Source organism: Myripristis murdjan, chromosome 5, assembly GCF_902150065.1.
Source record: "Myripristis murdjan chromosome 5, fMyrMur1.1, whole genome shotgun sequence".
NCBI classification, from domain to species: Eukaryota; Metazoa; Chordata; class Actinopteri; order Holocentriformes; family Holocentridae; genus Myripristis; species Myripristis murdjan.
Genome location: NC_043984.1, coordinates 11,978,962 through 12,002,119, shown reverse-complemented (window position 1 = coordinate 12,002,119; position 23,158 = coordinate 11,978,962). Strand labels below are relative to the sequence as shown.

Here is a 23,158-nt window from a genome sequence, read left to right as displayed (position 1 = left end):
AATTTACAGCACTGTATCTATCACCACAAACATTTTAGTGTGCAGTACCTTTACTGTTGGAAGTGTTGTTTGGCTCAGGAATCATTTATATAATCTGGAAGTCACAGATCAGAATGGACTCAAGTGCAGAAACACAGTCAGGAGGCAGGAGTGTGTTAAGATCAGCCAGTTTACAGAAAGAAGTAGGCAGATGACAGGTCCAAACAATCCAGTGTTTAAAGCCAAAGGTCAAGCCCATCAAGCACAAGTACAGAAACTTGAGGCCGGGTTCAGAGGAACACTTACAAGCAGGGTCCATAACTGCCAGGCAACTAAGGCCTTGTTCAGACTGCCAGCTCAAATCAGTCTTTGTCATATCCGGATTGTATTCAGATTGGTTTTAGAAAGTCTGGACAGAAAAAAAAAAACATGAAATGCAACTTTTCAGATCCAAACCACTTTCGACGGTAGTTTCAAATGCGATTTCTACAGATGCATTTCAGTCCAGACCCTCTGACCGCTCAAATTGGATTTGAAATTTTGTCTTTTGCATCACTCGCAGCGTGACAAGTGCATCCGAGCTGCTCAGCAGCTCAGGACAATCCATGCAGCTACTAGCGGAGCGGTATGGAGAACAACATGGAGAAGAACAATCTATGGACAGATACTGAAACAAATTGTCTGTTGGCATTTCGGAGGTGACGCTTCTGTACATTTCTCATCCTTCCATGTTGGAATGCCACATCACCAGCGAACAAAGTTACAGACACCTACATTGTTAATGGAGTTACATCAAGGTGCTTGGAAATGAAAATCTTCAGCTCAAGTGAAATATTGCTTTGACGTTCTTAACTGCAAGCCCAAATTAATGAGAACTATCACTGTTTGACACAGACAAAGTAATATACAGTAAATCTTTGTCTGTGAATGAGAGAGGAGCTACAACTCTTACTCTAATAGAAAAGAGTATCATACTTTATGGTTCCTCTATTATGCAGTTTCATGCATGCTATTTTGGTTAGTTAGTTACTCTTTTGGTTTCTGTCAATTGTGCAGTTTTCAGGCTGTGATTCAGGCTGTTACAACCATTGCCTCATCTTCACTACACACTATCTAGCAAACACAGCAGGTCTCAATGTATGTGGTCATTTCCCATTTTCATCTCTTTCATCCATTCCATCTACTGTCTGTGATTTGGAGGGCCACAACACGCTCCATCCTCCTCTTCCTCCTAAAATTTGTTTCCACAGTCGGCATGTGAGAGTGTTTGCCAGTGTGACTGCAATTTCTGATCCACATTGGAAGTGGCAGGTGAATTTCGCCCAGCTGCTCCCCTTCTCTGTTCCACTTAGCAGTGCCGCTTCTGTCCCGAGTCACTCCGTCGCTGCGTGGTTATAGCAAATGAATGAACATGCTCTGGGAGAGAGGCGAGAGCAGCCACTTTCGCAAACATCATCCTCACATCATTTAGTCCTCCTTTTCTCCCTTCCCCGATGGCATGTCTCATCATGAGTGATGACAGGAGGAAATTTAATCATTAACAACAAAGTGTTAAAACAGCATACTTAAGAGGCCCATTGTGTTTGCTGTGTTTATGTTAACAAATTAGTGCCATATGCAATATGAAAAGATCCTGAATGAATGAGAGTCAAGACTGAACGCCTGTGAAAGACCTATTTTTTAGTGCCGTTTTTGCCTTTGCTGCTTGTTGCAGACACCCTGTGTAGTTGATGTTTCACTTCATACCATGTGTGGTAGAGCTGTGTGATATGGTTATGTATATTGTGCGACAGTAGAAAAACATCTATCGTTCCACGTTTTGTTCTATTGTTTATTTTGTTGCGTCACAAATCAGCTCTTCTCACTCATTTAGTATGCGAGCTTATTTTCTGTCATTTGGATGATGCACCGCACACGAGTGGAGGTATCATAAACTGACTGTCTAACATCCATAATGACGGTGAAGGTGAAGCCTGTGTGGAAGTGTAGCAGCAGCTGTGCTGTAATGGCCTACAGTGGTGTGCGTGTTTGTTCTGAGTGTCACAATTCACTGATCACTAAAACTCTGGACAGCAGCGTCACTTTATAAACTCTGTGCTAATAAAGCTCAGATAAAAACAGCACAACTCATGGCTGCATTCTCTGAAACAAAATATTCACTCCAAAGAAATGTTTTAATGTATTTCTCATTGTGAATTTAGTGACTCCTTGCAGTCTGTAGGTTTTGGAGATGAGCTGGCAACATCACAACACATTGGTAAACTTCTTCTGTTCCAGTTGAAGAAGTTGACAAGACCTGAAAACCAGCTTCATGTTTACTTGATCAAGCAGCACAAAACACAGAGTTCACGCAAAAAGACTCACTGACCTAAGCGGAGTTGCATCGCCCCATCGATCCACATAGCGCGTTCATGGCACTATTGTTGCCTGGGAAAAAATTATGCCACCATCAGAAAGCATGTACAGATCGCTGATAGACTCCTCTCATCATTACACTTCTGTTTTACACCATCATATTTTATATTTAGTTTTTAACCGTCAATTAGACGACATTCTTGTGCACAGACAGACAGGATGTTGGTCAGACAGACACACAACTTTAACTTTAACACAGTTTCCAAATTAAAGGAGAAAAATAATCAAATATGATCAAGTACTTATTTGTCAAGTATATAATTAATGGGGCAATTTTATATAAAGTGTTTAGTCATGTAACTTAGAGAAAATCTACTATATTGTGATATATATTGTGTTCGGGATATGAGATTTTGGTCATATTGCCCAGCCCTTATGGGTGGTGATGCTGATTTTGTGTGAGGATCTCCAGTGAGTTAAGCTGAGAGGAAGTGGAGGGAGAAAGGTGGATTGTGGTAGAGAGGGATAAGACAGGAAAACTACAGGATCATGGAGGCCTGATGGGGCAAAAACACATCTGACAAACTACTTGTCAGCAGAGCCATGTCTTTCCTCTTAACGTTATATAACAATGGGCATTTGTGGTGGCAGCTCTGCCATTGTGTCCTCAAGCATGTTCCTTTGTTATTTACATTTGTTTACATAGCATGCCCCATTAGTCTTTCAAACGATGATGTAATAATAATAACGATAAACATTTCTTACCAGGGTATTGCACAGGATATTGGAGTTTTCTACAGCACAATTGCATTAAGCCAAAACATGAAATATTATTTGCAGGACAACGCTATCAAAGAAAATTAGTGCTTTATGGTTAACTGTCTCTTTCAGTTATGTTTTTCTTTTTTTTTTTCTTTTGTATGTCCATTGCCTTGGCTCATCATGTCAGAGGTTAGAGGGTAGGGGTGGAGTGGGTTGAGCTGGTTGGGGGAAAACAAGGGAAAGGGGGGGAGGGGCACAAAAGAAACTGTAGTATTACACTTTGTCTTGTGTCACTTTTGTGACTGTGATGATACTTCCCCTTCCTTACACAACTAAAAAATAAATAATTGATCACTATACATACATACATATATATATATATATATATGTGTGTGTGTGTGTGTGTGTGTGTGTGTGTGTGTGTGTGTGTATGGATGGAAAATCAGTGTGCTTTTCTTCAATATTACATCCTTGTTAAACAACAATGATGAACAACACAAAAATCTCTTCCAATGTTTCTACGATGTCAATAAGTTAGAAGATGGATTACATGTGGCAGAATGCATAAAATTAAAACATGCACAATCAGTAACGGCGACAGCAGCATCACAAGTCTCCAGTCTTGTGTCCAGTCTTGTAAGTGGAAACTCCAGGAGTATTTCACCTTGTGTACACAGTTTATAACTCAGTGCCTAGATCTCTGAAGCCATAAGCACAACAGAACCTCCCTTTCCCAATAGGCACAGATTCACCATCGGTATTGATTTCATATGATACCAGGCTATAGTCAAAAATTGCATCACTTATATTTTAAAACAGTCCAAAATCTGCATAGGTGCTTACATACCATGTGATCAGCTCCATATAAAAACATGCAAATATACAGGGCATCACTGGCTGAAATGCTTGAGGACACAACTGTTACTGTTTTTATAACTTGTGAAGAGGTAATGATGCCTATGGTGAGACAGTGTTTGCCCCATCGGCCTTCACAGGGGATGTGAGTGATATAAGGAGGAGGAGGAAGAAGAAGGGGAGCAGGTGGTGGAAGGAGAAGTAGAAGAGATAGAGATGTGTTGGAAGGGGAAAGAGGTCAGCTGGGAGTTGGTAACAGGAACAATAAGGGGTGGGAAATATACTGGAGGGGTTACAGGAGCGGGCGATATCGAGATGGAAATGGAAGAGAAGTAGGTGAAATAGAAGAAAAAGCAGGGCTTACAGAGGAGGACGTGGAGGAAGACTAAGAATTGAAGGAGGAGGATGTAGATAAAATGGAGGTAGAGCTGGAGGACAGGAGTGGAGGAATGGAGGAAGGGACAGGAAGAGGATTAATGAGGAGGAGACAGAGGAGGTGGTCGTGGGATGTGGGGACAGGACAAAGGGGAGGAGGTGCAGGAGGCAAAGGAGCAAGAGTCCACCAGTAAATCACCCAGACAAGGTTGACCCGACACATTCCTAATTACATCAACCCAATCTGAGCACCTAATAAAACACACATACATCCACACACATGCTATATACACACACTCTTTGTGGATGAATGGACTTGCACATGTGCACTCACAGATATACACAAACAATTAGGAAAAATAAAATATTATAACATAGAATAATATAAAATTTACTCCAATCCACCATCAGCTACAGAAAAGTGAACATTGTCTTTAGAGTATTTATTAGTGTGATAAAAAAAAAAAAATTAAAAAATTTAAAAAAAATAACTACGTCTTTTAAAATAATTTGCAGGTTTATGTGAAGGATGGATTTTTTATGCTAAACATGGAAGGTCAGGCATACAAGGAAAACATAACAGTGAGTAAAGATGAATGACAGATGGATTCCTTGCCTTCGGTACACACAGCTACCACTCTCATCCACACATGCACACACACATGCACACACACACACACACACACACACACACGCACACACACACACACACACACAAACAGAAACGAGTGCTCGTGCACACACTGAAGAGTCGATCCCAGGGTGTCCTACTCCGAGGGTAAGGGACACAATGTGACGAGGTCACCTGGCAGTAATGGAGCCTTTTGTGTGTGGAAATAGTCATTTCCCTCTGTAGTCACGGGGTATCACGGTGGTGATATGAAACCCTGTCATTTTGTTTTCCTTTTTATCGATTTTAGAAAGGAGAATCTGGGGAAAGAAGGGAGGGCGAGAGAGGCGTAGGAGAAGAGCATGAGCAGTGCGCCTGTTGCGGGTGTTAGGATTACGCCATTGTCATTCAAATGTTTTGTTGCGCGAAGGGAATTTGAGATGAGAATGGGAGATGAGCACTAATGGGGAGCAAAGGGAGAAGTGGAATAATTGGATTTGATTATGTCTGTCTGTCAGAACAGGACAGGACATAATACGCCGCTGGAATGATTTTGAAAGTTCCACAATGTGGACAACTCTCTTTGTGAAGTTAGTCCAATGTGAAGAACTTGCACTAAACTTACAACAAGAGAGTAGTCTCAAGTGAGATTTTTTAGATTTGGTTAGCAGGAAATATCTATACAAGTGTGCATAGCTGTTTCCAAGCCCTTTGGAAATTTTTACTGTCTTGACTGTAGTCATTTTCCAAAGGCTCCTGTGGTTCCCCACCAGCATTTTCTCTTGACATTTAACTCAGGAAGGCAAAAATAGCAAAAAAAATCCTACTTTGAATTTACCTTATTCACCATCAAAACCATGGGAGGTTTCAGAAAAGGCCTCAGGATAGCGGTGAATAATGAGGAGTGATGTGTGGACTACAGATATGACTTGGACACAAGCTGGTAACGGATCAGCTCTAGCCTGGAGGTATAGGTGAGCATGTCTGATGTTGAAAGACCCTAAACACCATATGACCCTGAGGTTACATCACTAATGATGTGCCCAAGTGCATTGGATGATGTATGTCAAACCTGCCTGACAACATGCACATAATCCGTCACAGTATCTACTCTCATCCAGGCTGTAGGCGTAACATCTGCCATGAGCAAATAAACCTAAAAATCTCTCTTACAAACATACCCAAATCCCCCCGTCTGACATTGTGATACACTTTGATGCCAGTGGCACTGAGTTGTGTTTGATGTAGACAATTGTAGGCACATGTTGGCATGTGAGCCAACTGCAACTTTTACCAGAGTCCTCTTGATTTCTGAATGGATGAAATGTTTGGAGCCACAGGACCCTTTGCAACATGACTTCAACCAGTAAGGAAGTTTGCAATTGTGGTTTCAGTATATTACACACTCTCACACACTTAACACACATACACATGGGGTATAATACATTATAATACATTTCCGCGCATATATTTGATAGTAAAACACCTTTTCAGTCACCTGTGTGTTTGTCAGACACATTCTTGGAAAGAGACCAATCATTTTCTTGAGTAAGAGCATCACTACTCGCAGCACCCTGCCTCTTACAAACACAAACCCACGCTCACACACACACACACACACAGACTCACACACACACACATACACACACAGCATAAACAAATAGAATAACCGGGAAAGCAGTGTGCTGCGGCCACAGTTGTGTTGCTGTTGTTTGTGTGTTGCTATATCCAACTGTTGGAGATAAAAGCCCCTTTAAGCAACAATGGTTATAAATTACCAAAAATAATCTGGCAGCCAGGAAGCATAGAGGGCCTGTCAGCATTCCGCATCTCCCCATCTGTCACACACACACACACATACACACACACACACACACACACACACACACGCACATGCACGCACACACACACACACACACACACACACACACACACACACACACACACACACACACACAAACAACTAGACACACATACATAACAGCAGCCACATGCAGCATGCAGCCCCCCACTACAACATACACACATACACAAACACACACACAAAGCTTATTAAGATTCATATCCCCGAAAGGTGACTTCTCATTCGGGCACAGTGACAACCCCCCACCCCACACTCCCACCCACCCGTTCACTCCTCCTCTCCCCCCTCCCACCAGCTGCCTGCAGGTATAGGCAGTGACAGGTAGCTGCTTGCTCCCCTGAGCCCTGAGCAGGGGCGCAGGGTGCAGAGGAGAGGGAAAGGGAGGGGGGACAGAAGAGAAAGGGGGAGAGGAGTGGGGGGGGTCAGGGTGGTATAGGTGATGAGGAGCAGGATTATCAAGTCAAAGATGCCCCCTGTAGATAAGAAGTCTCCAGGGATGAGTGCCTGTCTGAGAGCGTGGGGAACTGAAGCCTCTCTTTCCCGCTCTCTCATTCTCTCACTCCCTGCCTTGTTCTTGCTCTCTTTCTGCCTCTCCTCTCTCTCCGGGCTCCTCTCCCTCTCGCCTCCTACAGCTTGCCATTCTCTTTATCCTCTGACACTCATTCTTTCCCCTCTCCGCCCTCACCCCCTCCCGTCTCTCGGTGGCACTCCTAATTCACAGCACTCCCCCTGCACTCCAAAAGATGAATCCAGCCACTTGATTCCTGATCCGGCATGCTGTTAAAGCAAATACCCAGCTCCCCTCAGCAGCCTTATGGGGGGGCAAAGATTGCACTCCATCTTGTTCCCCTCAGATTGTACCATTTTATAAGAGGTTGAAAGTTCCCTCTCTGTTTGTTCTCCATGGGGCTTAGCTGCTCATTGTGTTTGCTCTGTCTCATCCACCCATGTTTACTGTGAACCTTTTACTCATACTGCGTTGTGCACAATGTCCACTTGCAAAGCATTTGATCTTGAATCTGAGGTCCCCCAACAGCATGACAGAGACATGCAGCAAACACGCACCTACTGCTGCCGCTCCAATATTTTTATGCAGCCACTCAGTTCTTGAAGTATGTGTGAAGTGGCATGTAACCATTCTGCAGGTTAATAGAGGTAATATTAAAATCTATTTACAAAAGAAACAGGTTAAATGATGAATAGCTATAGATTGATGGACTACTTTTAATGGTTGTTATTTGTGATAAAGCGATACTATCCCAGAGTACATGCATGCATCCATGGACGTGGAAATTCTATTTATTTCAACCCCATACAATGTTTATTCAAATCCATATATAAATATAACTCTAACCAAAATAGGGCTATAGGTCTATGTTTCCTGTGAAGGATGGACTGAGTTTGTGGACTAGGCTACTGCCAATGAATAGACATTTTTGTCCCCAGTATAACTGCCCGTGCAGAGAGAGGGAGAGAGAAGCATTTTCTAATCAGGATAACACTATAGCCAAAAAATATGTATGCAATTAGTCTAACCTGCCAGTTGAAAAACTCAGAAGTTATTTATCTATGCTGCTTACTGTTGAGGATGACAAGCAGAAGTTTTTTTGTTTGTTTGTTTGTTTTGTTTTGTTTTTATCAGGAATTTGTTACTACATAGATATTTTAAAATGCAGGCTTCTTACATTATAGAAATGGATAGATAAGTAGTCTAACTTCAAAATAGTGCATATAGTTAGTCATCAACTTTGCAATAGGCTTAGTTAGGAGCAAGTTTTAACCTGGACCAAGCAATTTCATAACCTATTAACAATCCTGACACCAACCTGTGCTTTATAGAGACTTTTCTACTGCTCCCTATATAAACAGGCTACCAAATTGCTAGACCTGACCATTTTACTGTTTTCCCATCTTTTCTTCCTTTCTCTTGTTCTTTCTTCTCTCTTTGTTGTCAAATGCCAAGCATCTCTGAAGCCACACATTCAGCACATAAACATATTCAAATTTCAGATCATTTGTGTGAGTGCCTCTGTTGCTAAAATCAGAGTGACCGAAAGTGACAGAAAAAGATCCTTCAAAACAACAAGAGCCTTGTGAGAGTGAAATGTATCCCTCATCTCCATCCCAAAATATATATATATTTTTTTTTTGCCTAAACTTTTGGTTTTGTACAACCAAGCTGCAATGAACCTGGAAGCCAGACTGACTGTGTGTTTATAAATGGAGTTCAGGCTCTCAACACCCTCTTGTTGTCAGAAATCTCTGATTGCAGCTTTAATTTGTTGGTAGACAGACAGCTAACTGAATTTATGGGCGAAGCAGACAATAGCAAATGCTTTGAACTGGGTCTATTGTGTTTAATGACAGCACTCTCTAAAGTGAAACTCTGGGTTCCCTGTCCATGGTGCTGAACATCTCTCAAGTCATGACAACTGAGCTGCTCCTAATGCCAATATGAACCCAATGCTCACATGATCCAACCAAACAGTTGAACTGAAATATCTCTGATTAAAAAAAACAAACAGTCTTTTTACTTCTATAACAAAGTAACTAACTTGAATAGGATGGAATAATTTGTATATTTGAAATAAATATCTTTGCACTTGGGGTTGAAATTGTTTTTTGTCACACCACTCTCAGGTTTGAGAGTGGTGTTTGTTATTTTATGGCATGAGGGACAAGAGCTTTAGGTTGTGCATGACAGCTCAGTAAGATCTTAGTTGCAATAATATTTTTTTTTTTTAAAGAGCTTGTGGACCGATTCATCTCCAGTCTGTATGCTAACGGCTCATTAGCTCTCAATACATCAGTAATGTCTTGCATTACAGAGTCATCAGTGGAAATACCTCATTCTCTAAAGTTTTTACCCATTACCTAAGTAACATGAACAAATACGTTATTCCTTCAAAAGTCTATTTCAGCTACATTTATGCTTCTTCAACTAAATATCAAGGTAATTAAATAAAATCAACTCATTCAAGTAAATTCAATTAATTTGGCAAGAGAGTGAAATCACTTTGAAACTTACTTAAAACTGTTGAGAGAAGGTCTCTCTGAGCAAGGAATTGCTACAACACAGCTGTTTTGGTTTGCTGTTTGCTATGAGGGCACCTCTCCCTCCCACATCCACTCTATTGTCCTCTGCTGCATCAAGCTGATGAGCAATGAACATAACATTGGCTGAGTTGGCCTGCACCACACTATATATTACATTCAGTCTTGCTTACATGCAACAATGGGCTGGCCCTCTCACCAAATACAATATCAGGTGAGAAAATTACCATCAGCTACATGCTCCATTATATATGGCTGCTTCTTGCAGCTGGCGTGGTGTTAGTGGAGGTAAACGTTACATAACCACAACGTGACAATCAGCGACACTGATTCTCTCAAGGTAAACCACTTAGTTTAGCTTTGAGTAGCTGTGTTGAAAGATTTCCAAAGACCATGATTTTGCATGCAGCTTAACACTTTTTTTGGCATTTCTGCTTTATTTGATAGTGACAGTTGAGAAAAACCAGAAACACAGGGCAGAGTTAGGGGATGACATGCAGCAAAGTGCCTGAGCCAGATTCAGGCCCACCCCGCTGCAGTCAGGAATTAGATTTGATACATGGTACATGTTCTACCATGTGAGCTACAGGGGCATGCAGCTTAATACTTCATCATGACCAAAAACAGATCTGGATGTGTCAGCGTGTGTGCATGCATGTGTGTGAGCAGCGGTGGACAAAGTTCACAACCACATTACTTAAGTAAAACTGGAAAAGCTCCTGTAACTCTCTGAAACCTAATGAATGCTCTGCCTTGCTTGCACAACCACTCTGCTACACAAATGTGTTTTCCACCGCTGTATTTCCTGTTTGTGCTTCGCGAACAAAATGGAACAGACGGGCTTTACTTTGAAAATGGATGTTTTTTACTTTGAAAGCGGATGTCTTGCTTATGCTTGTTTCACAGAGCTGGAGAACGTAGCTATATATCAAACCCAGTGTAGAGCAGGTACTGTGATTGTTCTTTCTCCTGTGAGGAACTCAGCATGTGGCCAGTCACATTTTAAAAAAGAAAAAAAAAAAAAATCAGCGGCTGTCTTCAAAGCTATGCTTAAAAATAACAAGTAAGGACAACCTTCACTGAAATGTAGTGGAGTCAAAAGTACAGTATTTGTCTTTGAAATGTAATGGAACACAAGTCATGACTGTCTGCCACTGCTTGTGAGTGTATTTTAATGCATTTATACTCACAACACTTCATATCAACTACACTTTAAATATGTGTGCATGTTTTATTCACTTGTGGCAATGTCCTTTTACACAAATTAATACAATGTGTGTACAAAAAAGCAAAAATGAGGGCACAAATTACAATCTCACATACTCAATGCGGCAAATTGTGGACTCAACTTTTTGTTTGGCTGCTGTAAAACTGTGAAACACTGCTGCAGAAGTAAACTATACAGTACTGCACAAGGACTCTTCTGAGGAGAGTGCCTTCCCATTGCAGGCAGCACTTCCTCAAGACTAGAGCGCCTGTGAATGATACCGAGGGAGCTAATCTTGTCAGGACACTAAAAGCAGGAAGCCAAGGGACTTAAGCTGAGGCGCTGGCTGGTGGCCCCGTCAGGTGAGGTGTTTAATGAGGCGGTCCAAGCAGACAAGCCAGGCTAATACCTTCACACCAGGCTGATTAGTGTGAACCTTCCCTGGGCTGCCAGCTTGAGGCAGCTCAAGGTGCCAACCTGGCCCTCATTATTACCCTTCAAGTGAGGAGAAAAGAGACTGTTGTTGTACCCCCATCCCACATTATAGTGGTACTGCTTATACATATGAGGACTTAGTTTAGTTTGTTTTGGTGTGTTTGAACAGATGCAGCCTTTTCACTGAGATTTAGAAAATGACAATAACACCTTTCATGCAATTTATTCAATCAGTTTTTTTTTTAAGGCAAAACTGGGCACTAACTTCCTGTCCTTCCAAAGACACAACAATATAAAATAACAAAACACAAAAGCATGCAGAGATAAGCCAGCATGATATCTTCTTTGTACTGTAGTGCAAGACAAATGAAAACACATTTTGATGTGGTAAAATCATTAATTCAAACACCTTCCCATGTTGTGGTTCTTTCATTCCAAGCTCAGCTGGATTGGTTTCCAGAGGATTACTGTAAAAATACATAAAAATACTATCTTACAGAAAAAGTTGAAACTTAATTACAATATCTATATGCATGTCCAGTGATAGAATAATTAAAATCAATGCACAAACAAGCAAATGGAGGATAACTGCATCATCTTGGTCAAGGGCATACATATATATTTTTTTATTGTTATTGTTGTTTTCCTTTTTAATTACAATAAACCTACCTTTCCTGGGTCTTCAATCTACTATTTACTGTAAAAAGCATACCACAGCCACTAAACTTAAATTGGGTATAATATGATTTGCTGTTTTAAAAGTCATTGAATTTCATCAACTTAAAAAAAAAAGATGAAACAAAGTGGGACTAGGTTATGTGAGTTCAGGGAAGCATGCGGTTAGTTACAGTCTATTGGCAGAACTAATCAACAGCTTGAGATCAGCGACTCTAACTTCTGCATTGCTGGCTCAAAGAACCAAGTGATAACAACTGTGCAACTGGGTGATAAAGGGCTCCCTGACTCATGGTGGTTAAGAAAAAAAAACATTGCACATTTATGACAGAGAAATTCAGCTAATGATGGTCCAATGTTATTCTCTTCACTATTTAACGCAAAATGTTTGAGCACTCGACATTAGATGGCAAAAGCAATTAAATGTGCTAGCGCGCAACGAGTGGAGAGAAGTCTTTAATTGGAGAAGAAAGTTTTTCAATAAATATGAAATAAATTGGAGAAAGAAAGAAAGAAAGAAAGAAAGAAAGAAAGAAAAAAGACAGGAAAAAAAAGCTCATAAATGTATTTTTATCTGTAGCTGTGAATGAAATGCTAGTTCTATTTCCGAGCTGGTGGTTATGCAGTCAGCCGTGATCATTAAATCCACCTAAAGGAAAATAGTCATGACATAATCCACATTGGTTAGGAGGCTTCATATACTATAATATAGGTTATCATGATCATCCGGATGTATGGTTCAGAAATGGGGAGCCACGGTGCAAGTGAGCAACTTTACAGCCTTTCTACAAACAAAGCAATTACAGAAACAGACACCACCCACCGCCAACAGCCGTCCTCCCGCCCACTCGCACACAGCACACACAGTTCATTAGCATGCATTGTCCAGAGTGGGATGCAATACTCAGGTCCTGTCCTTCATTTACAGCTGCGAATGGAGCAGGGCACGATGGCAGGTTAGCGGGGTTGGGCTGTGGCTCTTAATGAGCTCCTTGGTGCCTTGCCACCAGCACAAGGCTGGGCCCCCCCTACCTGGCATCCTGGGAGCTCGTTAGGAGGCATTCCCTTTAAAACAATCATCCTCCTGCCTTCCATGTTTTTATTGCTACACTTTTCCCTCCCTCATTCTGTGCCTATATTCTGACACTCGCCCATGCTGTGCCTTCTCTCTTTCTCTCTGGTCCCCATCTTAGTCTAGTTTCTCTCCTCCTTCACTTCTATCCCTATCGCCGCCCTCCATCCACACTGCCTGTTATTCAGGCATTTTGCTCTCTATTCAGATTCCCCCGGAGCAGAGTCACATGTTGGCAGTGGTGGCTTCCCTGGGGAGCAGATCCTGAGTCTGACATGTTGAAGAAGAAGGATCAGAATGACAGGGAGAGGAGAGGGAGGAGAGCAGGCTGAAAGCCAGCCAGGAGTAGGTACGCAACTCCACTGCCAAGAGATGGAGGACAGAAGTGGGAGATAGTGGGGAAAGAAAGACAGAAAGAATGAAAGAAAGAAAAGATAGGAATGTGAATAAGTGGGGAACCAACAGCCAAAGTATTTTTTGTAAATTAAAGAAGAAGAGAGGAGGGAATTGAGAAGGAAGAGGGGCTTACATACTGGGAGAAATCAGAGACAAAGTGAGAAGGAAGGAAGTGGAGGAGAGAGGTGTGAAATAACCGAAAGGAGAGGTGGAATATGAGGTGAGAGAGGAGAGATGCATTATTAGATTAAAGCGCATGTGCCAAATTCAAGGCCCGCAGGCAATCTACCCACCACAACCTGCCATATGACTCTAGCAGTCCACTGAAACTGGCCTTCCTTGGTTAAGTCACAAGCATTGGAGTGAGCTTTGTGCTAAGCAGACACACCCTTCGCCTCCTCTAACACACTTTTAAAAACAGCTCAACTAGCCTGCTACATCACTAGTAAGCAAAGCTAGAAAGTTGGCTCCAATTGGTGGTTAAGCTAAGGAAGGTCAATGCTGAAGGCAGACAATTTAATGATAAGTGTGTGTGTGGGGGGGGTGAGCTGTTCTCTAACGATTGTAAAGAATAAGCCTCATTTGCACCAAGACCCTCCTGAATCTCGAGAAGTGCCTTTTCACACAAGAGTCAATACAACACTGCGAGGAGAGGTGCCGTGTTAATTCCATGAGGTGTGTGAGGAAGTTTCATGGTCAGCAAAGTGCAAACCATTAAGAAGTCTGAGGATGAAAAGTATTAATGCAGCTTGGCTTTAGGTTGATGTAACAGAGAATCTCGACACCCTGAATGTGAATCTCTTGGGGAAAAAAACAAATGATCGTGCAAGTGCTTGACACAGTAAAAGCTTCCCAAATAAAACCGCATCTTGTCAACATGCTCGTGATGACTCTTTTTACCCTGGACTACATGCACAAGTGTACTTGATGCAGAGTACAGCAGGAGAATTGTTGACCCCGAGACTCAGTATTGAAATTTTTACAAATTCATTTGCAGGTGAGAGAGAACAGCCTGGAATACCAGCAGATACAAATGCATGAGCTACACTGCCACAGTGCACAAAGGGCAATTTTGACTCCAGTGTCCACTCAGTCTAGGCGGTGAGTTTATCACTTTCATCCGAGACACAATGGCATGTCTCCGCCTGTAGGCCATATTTCTACTGAGCATCTAATTGCAAATGCTCTCTGGATCCTGACTCACGATGGAATGAAGACTGAACTTGCTTCGCAAAGTTGAGAGGTGTCCAGTTGGACCAAAAAGGTCAGCACAGGCCTACAGCACAACACATCCAGCCATTGGTTGGCTATGTTATTCATATGGAACACATGGAAACTCTAAATGGCCAACTCAGTCACTAGAATAAAATGTTGTCATTTACATTTACATTTCTGCAAACCAACAGATATGTCAAAATGGCCACGTTTCTGAATCAAGAATACATTGCATATCAACATTTATACTTAAAACCATTGTAGTTGAGCCTGCATCAACACTGTAGCAGTAAGAATAATATAAGAACAGGCCAATAACATTATATTTTTTCTGTTCTTAATAAAAGTCCATAAACGTACCAATGCTGTAGTAAAATTTCTGAATCAATAACATAATAACCTTTTGACAGTAATGTACACACACACACACACACACACACACACACACACACACACACGCACACCCATACACATACCTCTATTCTCTCTCCAGGAATTATGATATATATTTGATATGATATATATTTATTTGTTTGTGCTACTTGGTGGTTAGCCTTCTCTCGAGCCGTGCTTTCTACTCCTTAACATTTGAGTACCAAATGAAGTGCGAGCGCACGTTCACCAACACAAACAATCACTCTTATGTTGTATAATAAGAAATACCTCTCTGAAGATGCTTTGTCCTCATAGACCACCACTTCTTTTCAAGAAACAAGCTGTTTGAACCACACTGCTATAGCTATTCAGCGCTCCCTCTCTCTCTATGTGTTTATATACCAAACCTGACTCCTGAAAACTTACATGAAAATGTTTTACCAAATCACAATCCTTGTCCTGTTTCCATCCCTGGCTATTTCAATACTGTCATGACAAGCTGGACAAAGAGTCTAAAACCAAAGCAAATAATATCTACTGTTCATTCAGGAAGACGTGAGTTTTATTTGGCAGTCCTGTAACTGACCAGATGATTGTTCGATGACAAATTATCCAGTCATGTGACTCTGACATCAGGCTTTCTTCCTTTGTTTGCAAACTTGTGTCTTCCTTATCAGACACAGTAGGATAGTAGGATAAATAGTTTATTTAGTTGTGATGCATGCACATGGATTAAAATTTCTTATATATTTAGGAGAACAGGATATACAAATTTGTGGGATCATTCGAATTTACCCTCAGAGACCCACGGGAGCTTCTGCGCCCTCAGCAGGCATTACTGTAATTCAGAGAAAAAGGAATTCCCACACTGTTATATAAATATGTCTTTTCTAAATCTTAGTTGCTGAGGATCCACTAGTGTACATATGATGGTGGCTCAAATGTAATAAAGAGGCATGGAATACAAAGGCAAGACAAATTTAGTGTAACCCCTAAATCGGTTTTCATGGTTGAGTTGCTGTGTTGCTCCTTTTAGTTCATGTTTTTTCTTTTCCACTTATAGCCATTTTATATTTTCAGTGCAGTTGCAAGGGGCAAGGGGAGCTAGTTGAGGTGATGCCACATGGTGAGGGCCTTCCCTGGGAGGGAGGACTGGGAGGAGACCACAGACCAGACCCGGGACATGCTGGAGGGATACATCTCCCCCAGGACGAGCTGGAGGATGCTGCTGGACTGCCCCGCTCGCCTTGTTGCCACCATGACCCTGACCCGGATAAGCCATGGATGGACAGAGAGAAGCTTGGAAGGGTTTAAGAATTACTCATGAACCCTTTACAAAGCATTGCCAGATGTGTGAGTTTTGATCCTGCTTAATTTCTTATAATTTTAAGTCAGTACATCAAGGGTTAACAAGAGAGCTGCAAAATATAGCTGCATCTGGCCACTAAGATGACTGACACATAATGTTTCAGCTTCTGCTACAATGTTCCACAGCTTTGTACATTCACTGCTGATTTTTAGTTTGACTGGTGCACATGAAATAGAAATTACACTGGACTGCTTCTACTTAATTTGCTTGTAACGTTTAGTAGAAGACTGGGAATAAGAAAAGGGAGAATCTACATTGGATTTTTTTAATTGTAAAAAGCTTTGAAAAAAAGAGGGAAAAATAGTCATTGTTTCTGCCAATGACCGTTCAAAGAAAAAGGAGCCATAGGTAGCCAGTCTGGAGTATATCGCTGTGGTAAGCCTGACAATATTAAAGCTGACTGACAAAAAAAAAAAAAAAAAAAAAAAAAAAAGAATATACAGAAGCATACATCTATTCAGTTTAATGTTAATGTGATAGAGAAAAACACTGGCCTTGATACATGGGAAGCATTTCTAGGCAATATAAAATAGATTTTTTTTTTTAATTACACTAATTCCTCATAGCCACAATGGTTTCTACATTGATTTTGTCCCATTTCCAATCCCCTCTCTGTTATAAAATAATTCCCATCTTGATACCTTCAAAATGTTGCTTGTGTATATACTTGGCCTGTGTTACCCTGCCATGTTAAGTGTTACACAGTGCATCACAGTTAAGCCAACACACTGACCAAGTGAAAACACAGCTTTAAACCTCTGTTAACATGTTGTCTCGTAAAAAAGACTTTGCTCTGTGATTACTACTTGATCTCTGTTGCTCAAGCTGCCCAGACATTTTCTCTGCTGATCTCAGCCTGAACAGCCGAGCCAAACAGGATCTGTGTGTCGTGAAGAGGCCCACTGAGGTATGTGAGGATTTTTGTTTGGCAGTTAGATCATAGATATTTTGTACTGTAGTTAAAACATTGAGTAAAAAACATAATTACTAATGATATGACCTGATTTACTTTAAAGGAACTGTTCAGTGCCCCAGTGTACAAACAGACTACACAGATCTGCTGGGAGAAAAAATACCATCTTTCACAAGTAAGAACCACTTTTTGTTTCAGACTTACACAAAAAAGTAAAAGACCTGATGAATTCTGATCGAGAGTGTCTTTATGATTTTGATTATAAATAAAATCATCTTTTCTTCTATTTTCTTGTAGAAGAAACTGATGGTGGAGATGCTGAGGCTTCAGCAGCAGAACCAGCTCCCGTCTCAGCTGACAGCTGAAGACATGACCGACCGGGTGGTGGAGCGGGGCAAGAAGACTGAGGGAACTGTGAGACATTCAAGGATTCAAGGATTCAAGGAACTGTATTGTCATACCAGTTCACACTTACATGCTAGTGGTACGAAATTAGCACTCAGGTCCCGGTGTAAGTATGTGTGGATATAAACAGTATGTAAACTATAAACAGTATATGTAAATAAATGTAAACAGCATATATAAATGTAAATAAAAATATAAATAAAAATATAAATAGTATATATATAATAAGTATAAATAAACAGCCTATATATAAGTAAGTAGTATATCTGTAATAAATAATAATATATATATATATATATATATATATATATATATATATATATATATATATATATATATATATATATAAGCAGTAAATATAGACAGTATATATATATATATATATATATATATATATATATATATATATATATATAAATATGTATATTCATGGAACTGTTGGACTTGGTCAGTGCAGAATTAGCTTAGTGCTAGACACGCATGTTAGTAATATTGCATACACACAGTCCACCACTCAATCTGTCATCAACTCTGCTCATGTTGATTTATTCTGTTTCTAATGAGCAGGAAATAGTTTGCTTTCTGTTTGAAGCTTGTGGAGGTTCTCACTTGAGGACCATGATGCAGAGATCATCAAGACCATTATCATAGGTTTGGAGTAAATGATCACATACTACTAGATTTATCCAGTAAATAGCTCATCTCTGAATGATGAATCTCATTTATGTTTCAAAAGTGGCAGGTGAACACCTGCATGAAGATGAGGGACATCGAATTTGAGGCCTAAACGGAGCTCCATTCACCAGGTCGCTGTTATCAGTAAGTAGCACTTAAACTACACAGTGACAGCATGAGGTCGTGTCTGTGTGATACACTGAAATGTATTTCAACTTATTTTGAATGTGTATATCCAGCAGAGAGCCTCACATCCAGGAGCTGGCTGCAGGAGCAATGAAGAGCCTGGTGGAGAAGCAGCAGGAGCCCGGCTCACGCCTCCTGGTGATGAAAGTCGTCCCCAAAGAGGTGTAGGGCTTCTGGCTACATCCCCCAAGCCTCTCCTTCATCATACCATCCCTGCAGCTCAGCCCCCTGGCTGTAGGAGTTACAAAAGCCGTTTTGGACCAGGTCTCCTCCACTTTGCCCTCCATGGAGCTTCAGGTCCCATTCTCCCACTCCATCTGGGACGAAAAGGCTCTCTCCACTCAGGAGAAAATCAGACAGAACTACATTCCTGATGTTCTGGTGGGTGAGCTAAACTGCTTCAGCTCAAAGGTACTGAAGAGAATTGTTACCATTGCAGTGGCCAACATGGCTGTTTTTCTGTGATCCTGCAAAGATAATCAAGGTACATGAATAAATTATAATTCACATGAGAGGTTTGCAGCAGTTAACATCACTTGAGAGCATTTTAGGGTATTGTCTCACCACATGATTTGGGCACTTTTTGTGCCCAAATCTTTGTGGAGACTTAAGTGAATACTTATTTGGCTGTGTTTTTTCATTGAATTGTCATATTGCATTGCTTTGTAAGCCCCTAAGAGCTAATTAGGGTCAAGCAATCAGTTTAAAAAACATAATGTCAAATATGAAATATTAAAATTTAGTAAGAAACTTGTCTGGTGTTAGGTGTTGAGGAGAGGGACAATATGGCTAATTCCAGTAATATCCAGTTTATTCCATGACATAAAGAACTGAATTAGAATTTTATATGATTTTACATAACTCGCTTATCATTTTGGCCAGAACTGCATGGGATTAGCATAAGGTGGGCATGTCTGCAAAGGAGAGACCTGTGGGTGCCCATCAAACCCATTTTCAGACAGATATCTGGAAGTGGGAGGCCAATAGGCCCATCTGAAAATGGCTATGCCATTTTCTCCTCACCAAAATTTTGTCTAAATTTGGAGTAATATTTAGCCGACAACGTAGCGTGACATGCTTGACATGCTTGACATGCTTGGTAGCAATGGATTCCTTAGATCTTCTGGTTTCATATGATGCCAGGATGTTGACTCTAGCTTTAGCTGAGCCCGCTACAGACTCTGAAATACAGTAATGCCTGCACAGACGCTCAGATACTCCCATGGGTCTCTGAGGGTTAGTGATCTCACAAATCTGTATCCTCTTGCACTAAATATATAAGAAATGTTAATCCATGAGCATGCATCAGAACTAAATAAACTATTTTGCCTACTAAATTAAATAACTTGTCATCCAACAGTCATCTGGTCACTTACAGGACTGCCAAACAAAACCCACGTCTTCTGACTGAACAGTAGATATTATTTGCTTTGGTTTTAGACTCTTTGTCCAGCTTGTCATGACTGTATTCAAATAGATGGAAACAGGACAAGGATTGTGATTTGGTAAAACATTTTCATGTAAGCTCTCGGGAGTCAGGTTTATAAACACATAGAGAGAGAGAGCGCTGAATAGCTATAGCAGTGTGGTTCAAACAGCTTGTTTCATGAAAAGAAGTGGTGGTCTATGAGGACAAAGCATCTTCAGAGAGAGGTATTTCTTATTATACAACATAAGGGTGATTGTCTGTGTTGGTGAACGTGTGCAACCATCAAGTAGCACAAACAAATCTTGTTTGAATAAAAAAGCCACCGGCCGCCATCAGGCGAGCCGGCCGCGGCACCGGTCAGCATCAGGCGGGCCGGCCGCGACACTGGCCTCATGCCGACTGGTGCTGCGCCCACCCAGTCAGGTCTGCTGGATCTGACAGGTGAGCGGCGCACACATAGGCTACTGCCATATATACCTTTCATTATAAATCAACTTTTGTTCATATGTGGCTGCAGCAGCACAGCGGACACTGACACAGACAACATGGTTGATTATTGACTGCGCAATGCAGCTATTCACCAGTAATCGCAGCATCAGGCGAGCCTACCTACTGGTTTACATATGCATGATAGTGTGACTCTCAACCTGCTGCACACACAGCACTGCAAAAATTTATCAGTTAATGCTCACCCACTATGCATAAGTGATTATTATTATTATAAGAGATTATTTCCATGCATGTCATGTAAATCAGCATAATCTGGGCATCATTTTATATAGCAAAACAAAAATCCAACACACACAGATTATGACTGGCTATTATATTTCATCAATTGTTGCAGTTGTTTTTGGTAGCATATCAACATTTTTCTTTTTTTCCCCTAGTTATTATACATGAGAACACACACTTCAGTGGTATTCTGTGTCACTGCACTGGTTGGGTGGTGGTTCATGTCTTTTTTCTTGTCGTTTTCTTTCTTTTCTGTTTTTTCTTTCTATCTTTATATAGATATATTCAACTTTTTTCTTTCTTTCTTCTCTCTTTTTTCCCTTTCCCCCTTCTTTCTTCCGTTCTTTTAATTTTCCTCCTTCTTTTCTTTTCTTCTTTTTTCCCCATTTTTTCTTTCTTTTTTTTTAATAAGTGAAAATTGAATGAATAGGTGGTGGCATCATGAAACAAATCCACAGTCATCTACAATAACACCTACAACAACCGCCACAAGACAAAACAATTCAGCTGAAGTTTTGGAAGAGAGTGGATAATAAGTATTTCTAATGATTATACATGAGAACACACACTTCAGTGGTATTCTGTGTCACTGCTAAAATCATAACAATTGAGAGAGCATTATCAAAAGTACCACTGGTCCGTAGGAGCCAGCTACCTGACACTTGCTGAGGGGGGGACAAAGGTCTTTTTGGCATGTGCTGAGAGGAGTGGCGTCTCCTCCTGTTGCTTTACCTGCCCAACTAAAAACAGCTACTATTAGACTGCCATTAAGAAATCAACTTCTACTTGACCGTCTGTGCAGCACTCAGTGTTGGTCTGCCCTGGAGATGTGTCTTCATAGGAGAGTGGTGTAAAATGATTTTTTCATCATGGCCTTTTTTTCCCCTCATAATTTCTGACTGTTATATCCCATCCAGAGAAACCAGGGCACAGCATGAAAAGTGGAACCCTACGTCCCCAGGTCCCAAAACCAACCTCTGACACTAATAAGCCACCACATGAGGACCAATTTACACAAAAACAATCAACAGAAAAAGGATACCAGAAAAAATAATTAACAAATAAGCAATCTATCTGAGAGAAAAGAAAAATCCCTGTAACCTACAAAGTTTATGATACAGTTACGATACAGTTGCAAATTGCCCTCTAAGACAGCCTAATAAGGGTCTAACAGTGGAAAATAAAGACACAATGTCCCAGCAGCTTCCATAGCATAATGCTGTAGTAATGCCGAGTAGAGCATCGAGGAAGCATTTATTATACTACATACAAACTCCATGGGACTCAACATCCACGCTATGTGGGGCCTCTGAAGGAATGACCAGATGTGACCTGATATGGTTTGACTTTAGTTTACAGTAAAGTTTTCCTCTAATGAGCACCAAATCGCCCTGTAAGAGAGTGAAACTATGTTAAATAAAGACCAAATAAATGAGCACTCAGTGTTTTGTCTGACTATTATAAAGGCTATGTCTGATATAATATGGCATTAAATTCATCTAATTACAGCCTCTGTTGTCTAATTAGGCTATGATAGGCCGATGTAGATAGCATTAAATGTGGTGTCTAATTACAGTATAATTTGGTAGCACCGGTGGAATATCATCTAACTGTAGCAGATTTTGGGTCTGATATGGCATTGTATTTGATTTCTAATTAGACTATGATCTTGTAAAATGGTGTCTAATAGTGAATTAGGATCTCCTATTTGGTTCCTATTTGGAGTATAATTTGGTATAATAGAATAATATAGTTTTCCTTTTGTTTGTTTTTGCATTATATGCGGTTTCTAATTAAAGCATAATTTAGGTGTATGGTGTCTAATTAGAGTGTAACTGTGTTTGTTTACTGTCTAATAAAGAACATGTTATTTCTAGTTTTCTAGTTGTCTAATTTGATACAAAGTACAGCTTATTACATCTTATTAATGTAAAATAAAGTGCGACCAAAGTATATAATTAATCCTGCTTTGGTCAGAGTGAAGACTGACCAAAGTGCCACTCTGTGTTGTGAGCACCTTGTTTCAGGTGAGTCCCCGGCTGCAGATAGCTTACCATCAATCTGGCTGCTGAACACACCAAAACACTTGGTAGCCTTGTTGGTTTCTGTTTCATAAAGGATTTAGCTCGATGCCTGGTAATGCTGGCTCTGTCAGGGCTTTCAGGGCTAATCCATCAACACACCATGGCATGGCTTTATGTCTATAATTTTTGCTCACCA

The 23,158-nt window shown here is 40.7% G+C and overlaps 1 protein-coding gene across 2 annotated transcripts in view; it reads right to left on the bottom strand.

The window, feature by feature from the left end:
• LOC115359956 (neurexophilin-2) overlaps positions 1-23,158 on the bottom strand; it is a 100,757-nt gene that overhangs the window by 42,548 nt on the left and 35,051 nt on the right. Inside the window, exons 3-4 of one of the 2 annotated variants that reach the window (XR_003928293.1) lie at positions 18,844-19,244; positions 17,098-17,923 (exon numbers count right to left, since the gene is read on the bottom strand). The exons of the other annotated variant lie outside the window; for it this stretch is intronic. The gene's annotated coding sequence lies outside the window, so the exon portion shown is untranslated. Of the gene's footprint in view, positions 1-17,097; positions 17,924-18,843; positions 19,245-23,158 lie in introns of those variants that run through there. 2 annotated transcript variants of the gene reach the window in all.